The sequence below is a fragment of the Gossypium hirsutum genome, chromosome D10 (genome assembly GCF_007990345.1).
Source record: "Gossypium hirsutum isolate 1008001.06 chromosome D10, Gossypium_hirsutum_v2.1, whole genome shotgun sequence".
Taxonomy (NCBI): Eukaryota; Viridiplantae; Streptophyta; class Magnoliopsida; order Malvales; family Malvaceae; genus Gossypium; species Gossypium hirsutum.
In genome coordinates, this window is record NC_053446.1 from 20,035,104 (window position 1) to 20,042,228 (window position 7,125).

The window sequence follows — 7,125 nt, forward strand, 5'->3', positions numbered from 1 at the left end:
GAACTCAAATGTGGTTGTCATGCCATTTCTTGAGTATTTCTTTAAGTAATTTGGCATTTTCATATGAGAATGTTCGAAACTCTTCTAACTCATTGCGTTGGAACATCCGTTTCTCTTTTACGAGCTTAGGATCCAAATTAAGCTGTTGAATAGCCCAGTAAGCTTTGTGCTCTAACTCCAATGGTAGATGACAGGCTTTCCCAAAGACCAACCTATAGGGTGACATCCCTAACGGTGTCTTGTATGCTGTTCTGTAAGCCCATAAAGTATCATCTAGTCTTGTGGACCAATCTCTTCGGTTCGGGCAGACTAACTTCTCAAGTATGCCTTTAATATCCTTATTTGCCAATTCAGCTTGCCCATTTGTCTACGGATGGTAAGCTGTTGCAACCTTGTGTTTCATTCTGTGCTTGTCTAATAACCATTTTAACCACTTGTTCACAAAGTAGGATCCTTCATCACTGATGATAGCTCTTGGGGTTCCAAACCTTGTGAACACATGCTTCTATAGAAACTTCATCACAAGCTTAGCATCGTTTGTCAGATATGCGTCAGCCTCGACCCACTTAGACACATAGTCTACTGCTACTAGTATGTACTTGTGACTGCAAGACGGAGGAAAAGGACCAAGAAAGTCAATACCCCATCCATCGAACAACTCTACCTCAATGATGTTTGTTCGAGGCATCTCATTTCTGTTGGTGACATTTCCAACCCTTTGACATCGATCACTGCTCTTCACGTAAGCATATGCATCCTCGAATAATGTTGGCCAAAAGAATCTGGCTTGCAATACTTTGGCCGCTGTACGTGTACCTCCGAAGTGTCCCCCACTTGGAGCTGAGTGACAATGGTAAAAAATCTTCAGTATTTCATCTTCTGCTACACATCTCCTAATCATCTGATTTGCACACTTTTTAAACACATATGGCTCTTCCCAAAAATAGTACTTCACATCGTGAAAAAACTTTTCCTTTGTTGATACGCCTTATCAATTGGCATCAAACCACAAGCTAAATAGTTAGCAATATCAGCAAACCAAGGGGTATTATGGATATGATTTACCTTCAGGATATGTTCTTCTGGAAATGTCTTCTGAATTGGTATAAGAGGAGAATTCCCTTCTTCTGGTTCCAATCTGGACAAGTGATCTGCTACTTGAATTTCGACTCCTTTTCGATCTTGAATTTCTAAATCAAACTCTTGAAGTAGAAGTACCCATCGGATCAGCCTCGGCTTAGCGTCTTTCTTCGCAAGTAAATACTTAATTGCCGAGTGGTCCGTATAGACAGTCATTTTGGTACCTACCAGATAAGATTGAAACTTGTCGAAAGCAAACACAATAGCAAGTAACTCTTTTTCTGTTACCGTATAATTTGGTTGAGCTCCTGTTAGGGTTTGACATGCGTAGTAAATGGGAGGAAAAACTTTGTTCCTTCCCTGGCCCAAGACAGCTCCAATTGCAAAGTCACTTACGTCACACGTTAATTCGAATGGCAAATCCCAGTCTGGTGTGACGATTATGGGTGTCGTGACTAATCGATTCTTCAAATCATTGAAGGCTTTTAAGCATTCCTCATCAAACTTGAATATAGATTCCTTCTTCAATAATTTGCATAAGGGTTTAGCAACTTTGGAGAAGTCATTGATAAATATTCGATAAAAACTGGTGTGGCCCAAAAAGCTCCTAACACCCTTTACAGATGTTAGAGGTGGGAGTTTCTCAATAACGTCTACCTTTTCTTTGTCTACCTCGATCCCATGTCTCGTTATCCGATGCCCTAGAACAACTCCTTCTCATACCATAAAATGACACTTTTCCCAGTTGAGTACGAGATTCGTTTCTTCGCCTCGCCTTAGTACCCTAGTTAGATTGGCTAAGCAATCATCGTAAGTATCTCTGAATACTGAAAAATCGACAATTAAAACTTCCAAATATTTCTCAACCATGTCAGTAAAAATAGACATCATACATCTTTAAAATGTAGCAGGTGCATTACATAAACCAAATGGCATGCGTCTAAATGTAAGCATACCGTACGGGCAGGTGAATGTCATTTTGTGTTGATCTTTTGGTGCTACTGTAATCTAATTATACCCTAAGTATCCATCGAGAAAATAGTAGTAATCTCATCCTGTGAGTCTATCCAACATCTGGTCCAAGAATGGCAAAGGGAAGTGATCTTTCCTAGTCGCCTTGTTCAGCTTCCAGTAATTGGTGCAGATTCTCCATCCGTAACCGTTCTAGTCAGTATTAACTCATTGTTCTTGTTCTCTACGACCGTGATACCTCTTTTTTTTGGCACGCACTGGTCTGGGCTTACCCATGGATTTTCTAAGATGGGATAGATGATACCCGTATCTAACCACTTGATGGTCACTTTTCTTACTACGTCCTTCATGATGGGGTTCAATCTTTGTTGTCCATCAATCATCCCTTTTTTCCATCTTTCAGGATAATCATGTGCATGCATACAGATGGACTAATGCCGTAAATATCGGCTATGGTCCATCTGATGGCCTTCTTGAATTGTTTTAGAACTAAGATAAGTTTCTTTTCTTACTTTGTGGTCAATTCTGCTGAAACAATCACAGACAGAGTAGAAGCGTTACCTAAATAAACGTATTTTAAATGAGAAGGTAATACCTTGAGTTCTAATTTAGGTGGCTCCTCGAACGATGCTTTTGGTTTATAATAGTCCATCTTTTCTAACTCTAAAGATTCAAAACAGGATTACGAATTAAATCCTCTTTGATTAGCTTCTAGCAAAGCTAAGTATTCATCCTCCTTTTCATCATTTGGAGGATCCGATGTCAAAATTCTTTCCAGTGGGTCCTCAATATAGTTGAGTTCCTTCTCCACTATTAAATCCTCTAAATTTGACACTGTAGAGCAATCATCCATTGTGTTAGGAAATCGCATAGACTTAAAGACATTAAATGTTACCTGATTATCCTAAACACGCATAGTGAGCTCGCCCTTCTGTACATCAATAAAGGTCCTTCCAGTTGCCAGGAACTGCCTTCCTAGGATGATTGGTACTTCTTTGTCTGCTTCAAAATCTAGAATTACAAAGTCAGCAGGAAAGATAAACTTATCTACACGTACCAATACATCCTCGATTTTTTCTTCTAGATGTGCTAAGGATCGATCTGCTAGTTGAAGCGTAACTATAGTTGGTCTAAGTTCTCCTATCCCTAACTTCCTAAATATTGACATAGGCATCAAGTTGATACTTGCACCTAAGTCACATAATGCATTACCACAATATGTGCTCCAATGTTGCACGGTATGGTAAAACATCCAGGATCCTTCAATTTTGGGGGTAGTTTGTCTTGAAGATATGTACTAGATTCCTTCGTCAAAGCTACCGCCTCAAATTCTCCAAGTCTTCGTTTCTTAGACAAGATATCTTTCATGAACTTGATGTAGTTTGACATTTGCTCAAGTGCTTCAACCAACGGGATGTTGATGTGAAGTTGCTTGAGTATGTCAATGAACTTCTTGAATTGAATCTCCTGCTTCTGTTTCTGAAGTCTTTGAGGGTAGGGTGGTGGTGGTTTCATTACTGGGACTGATTCTGGTTGATTCATCTTTGGTGATAATTCTGCATCTAACGACATTGTTAGTTTATTAGAATTAGCTTTTCCTGATGTTACTTTGTCGGGTTTTGCATATTCTAGTTATGGTGAAACTGGAATTCCAACACTTGGTTGAACTTCTTCTAAATCTTAAGCATCAGCTGGCTACTTTTTAACTTGACAGTGTTGGGCTCTACTGTCTTTCCGCTCTTCAATGTCAATGCTTTACTATGTTCCTTTCCCAGATTTCTCAGATTTTCTGTGTCACTAGGTAGAGCACCTTGTGGTCGATTCCTAAGTTCAGTAGCAAGCTAGCCCATTTGATTCTCCAAATTCCTTAGAGTGGCGTCGTTTTTCTTCATGTATGCTTTCAATAGATTCTCTAAGCTATAGGATGGTTCTGCTTTGGTTGGTTTCTAAACTTGTTGGGGGAAACTAGGCGGCTGAGTTGGTCTAGGTTGGGCGTAAGTGTTACTGGTTCCAGCCCCTTAGTTACTCTAGGAAAAATTCGGGTGATTTCACCATGATGATTTATAAAAGTTGGTTTGCAGTTCTTGCCTCCCTCGGTTTTGGTTTTGGTTTTGGTTTTGGTTACCCATGTAATATACGGATTCGGGGTTCGATGGACATTCTTCAAACAAATGTCCTTCCCCACAATACACAAGGCTATATTCTCAAATTGGTTAGGTGGTTGGGCTGCAAAACTGTTAGACCTATTAGTGGTAAGATTTTTAAGCATTGAGGATATTGAAGATACCTGAGATTCGAGTGAAGTGAGAGCGTCCACGTCATGTATTCCAACGACTCATCTTCCTGACGTTGCTCGACTGGTTGGCCATTAATAATTGCTGCTGACAATCCTCTCATTAATTTTGTAAGCCTCATTATAAGACTTAGAAAGGAGAGCACCATTAGCAGAGACGTCCACTACCATCCTCGTGTAAGCGTTGAGACCATTATAGAATGTCTCAAGTTGAATGCAATTTGGGATTCCATGATGAGGGAACTTTCATAATAACTCTTTGTACCTTTCCCATGCCTCATATAAGAACTTATCATCCATTTTTTGGAAGGCAATGATCTTATTCCTTAACTTGGCATTCTTGCTTGGAGGAAAATACTTCATGAGGAATCTCTCGTCTAACTTTTGCCATGTAGAACTTGAGTTCGGTGGCAATAAGTTCAACCAGGCACGAGCTCTGTCCCTTAGCGAATATGGGAACAACTTCAGTCGTAATGCATCTTCGGGTACTCTGGCTAACTTGAAAGAATCGCTCACTTCCATAAATAGTCTTAAGTGAAGATGAGGATCTTCAGTAGGCATTCCACTGAATTGGCCCACAGTCTGAAGCATCTGGAACATGACTGGCTTTAGCTCGAATTGTTATGCCTCGATTTCGGGTCTCTTAATACCCGAATTAAGATCGTTAAATACTAGCACGACATACTGTCGTAAAGCTCTATCCCTATCATTAGCAATAAGGATAGGATTCTGAGTAAGGTTTGCTTCGTTTCCTTGATTCATATGCTCAAAGTTTATCTCTTTGGTCCTTCTCTGGTTCGCTTGACTTTTTCATAGTCGAAAGGTTCGTTCTATTTCAGGGTCCACAGGGACTAAGTCAATAATCTGTTCAATACTCAAAAGCACCTGAAATAATCACAGAAATATTAAGTAAGTAAAGATTTAAACAGGAAAATAAATAAACCAAAATGTAAAAACAGATTCACAAATAATAGCTTTTTTTTAAACAGTCCCCGGCAATGGCGCCAAAAACTTGGAAAAAAGAAAATGTGCAAGTGTACACAATCACAACAAGTAATAAAGTGACAAGTAAATGTCGAGTTACCGTACCCACAGGGACTGTGAAAAGGAATATTTATGAAACTAATGTTAAAACACTTTGGTGATGGAAAATATTTTGGTTTAAAGATGATTAAAAACTAAAGGTTAAAAACTAAGTAAAAAAAATTAAAAATAAAAAGGTTCTAATGCACGATTTCAAATAAGGCTTAATCAAGATGATATAATTGTGTTGGATTAATTGTATTCCTTAAACTTAGAATTATTAAACTTATGTTTATACTGCTACGAACAAATTCACGGCAACTCGGTAATTTGCTAACTACTGCTCATACATACTTATTAAATTAATCAATCTCTTGAACATTTTTCAATGTCAATCCAAGCGATTAATCAATCTTCACAAGCATATAAAAGATTAAGTGAAGTAATAGAGTTTTTCTACCTTGAAAAAGTTTAATCACAATAATCTTGCAAGTTATGCAAGGCATATGTATCGCCAAATACAATGCTAACTTAACTTCAGCTAACTTAGAAGAATAAACATGCACTGATTAAGTATTGTGTTGATTAATTACAATTTCAATATGATTTAATAATTAATTCATTAGTTATCTAACAATTAATATTGCAAGAATAATTTAGGCATGATTTTACTCAATCAAGCATCTTACCGAGGCTTATAGCAGCACAAACACAATTTCAATAATTCAAGCAGGCAAAATATAATCAAACCAACACGGATTAAATTCAAGCTAGATTGATTAAAATAACCATCTCAATAGCATAAATATTCATAAACATGTTTGTCAAAACAACAACTAAATTTAAAGAGATAGGGAGCAAAAAGCAAATCCGGTGTTTCTCTGTTGCTTGACTGATTTCTCCGTTCTTCGTTCTCCGTTGTCCACGACTATCAAGGTGGCTTATGAAAAAATATACTAAAAATGGTTGGTGAGGACCTCTTTCCCAAAAGAAGAAATCGGCACTTGAACAAAAGGGAAAACGGGAAGGAAAAGTTGAGAGAAAGTGAGAGAGGAGAAGAGAGAATGAGATTGTGGGGATAAGATGTGAATGAGGGATTCTTTGAATGGGAAGAAAAAGGGGGTTTATATAGCTGAAGATGGCTGCTAAAAATAGCAAATTTCAGCAGCCAAAGAGCCCCCTGATGGCCGGCCATGCTACATGGCATAGTTGAGACTTTCAACTTTGCTAAAATTAGCCTGGGGCAAATCCGTAAAGCCTTAATTTAAGGTGAGGTTTGAATGCAATTTGGAAGTCATCCAAGGGCCTTTTTGTAGATCATTTAATCAGCTAAAATTCTGATTTGGGTCAACATTTGAACGATTCTGGGATGCCCAATTGGTGGCTGGTTCGACTCGCTCAAATTTGTTTAACTAGCGCAATTCAACTGGGCCCTTTTTCCATAATTAATTAAAATTAATTAATTTAGCCCAAATTAAATTGGGAATAAATTAAAATTAATTATATTATGAATTAATACATATATTTTGACTGTCTTAGGCTGGAAATTATTTTTCCTTTTTACTTCAAATTGCTTCTCGATTTTGTTCTTCTAACAGTGTCTGCTGGGTCAATTTTTACCCTTTGTAAAATAATCAAAATTCACTAAAAATAATTGTAAAATTGACTAAAAATTAACATGTTCAAATTTTTAATACAATTTAATTATTTTATGAATATTAATTATTTTATGACAAAAATTCTATCGAAAATGCATG

At 37.6% G+C, this 7,125-nt stretch overlaps 1 non-coding gene across 1 annotated transcript; it reads left to right on the forward strand.

Moving 5' to 3' along the window:
* The first annotated feature begins 4,571 nt into the window (after positions 1-4,571).
* LOC121222840 (small nucleolar RNA R71) lies at positions 4,572-4,678 on the forward strand. Its single transcript, XR_005920210.1, has one exon. It is a non-coding gene; the product is annotated as a small nucleolar RNA R71 (small nucleolar RNA).
* Positions 4,679-7,125: the final 2,447 nt, after the last annotated feature.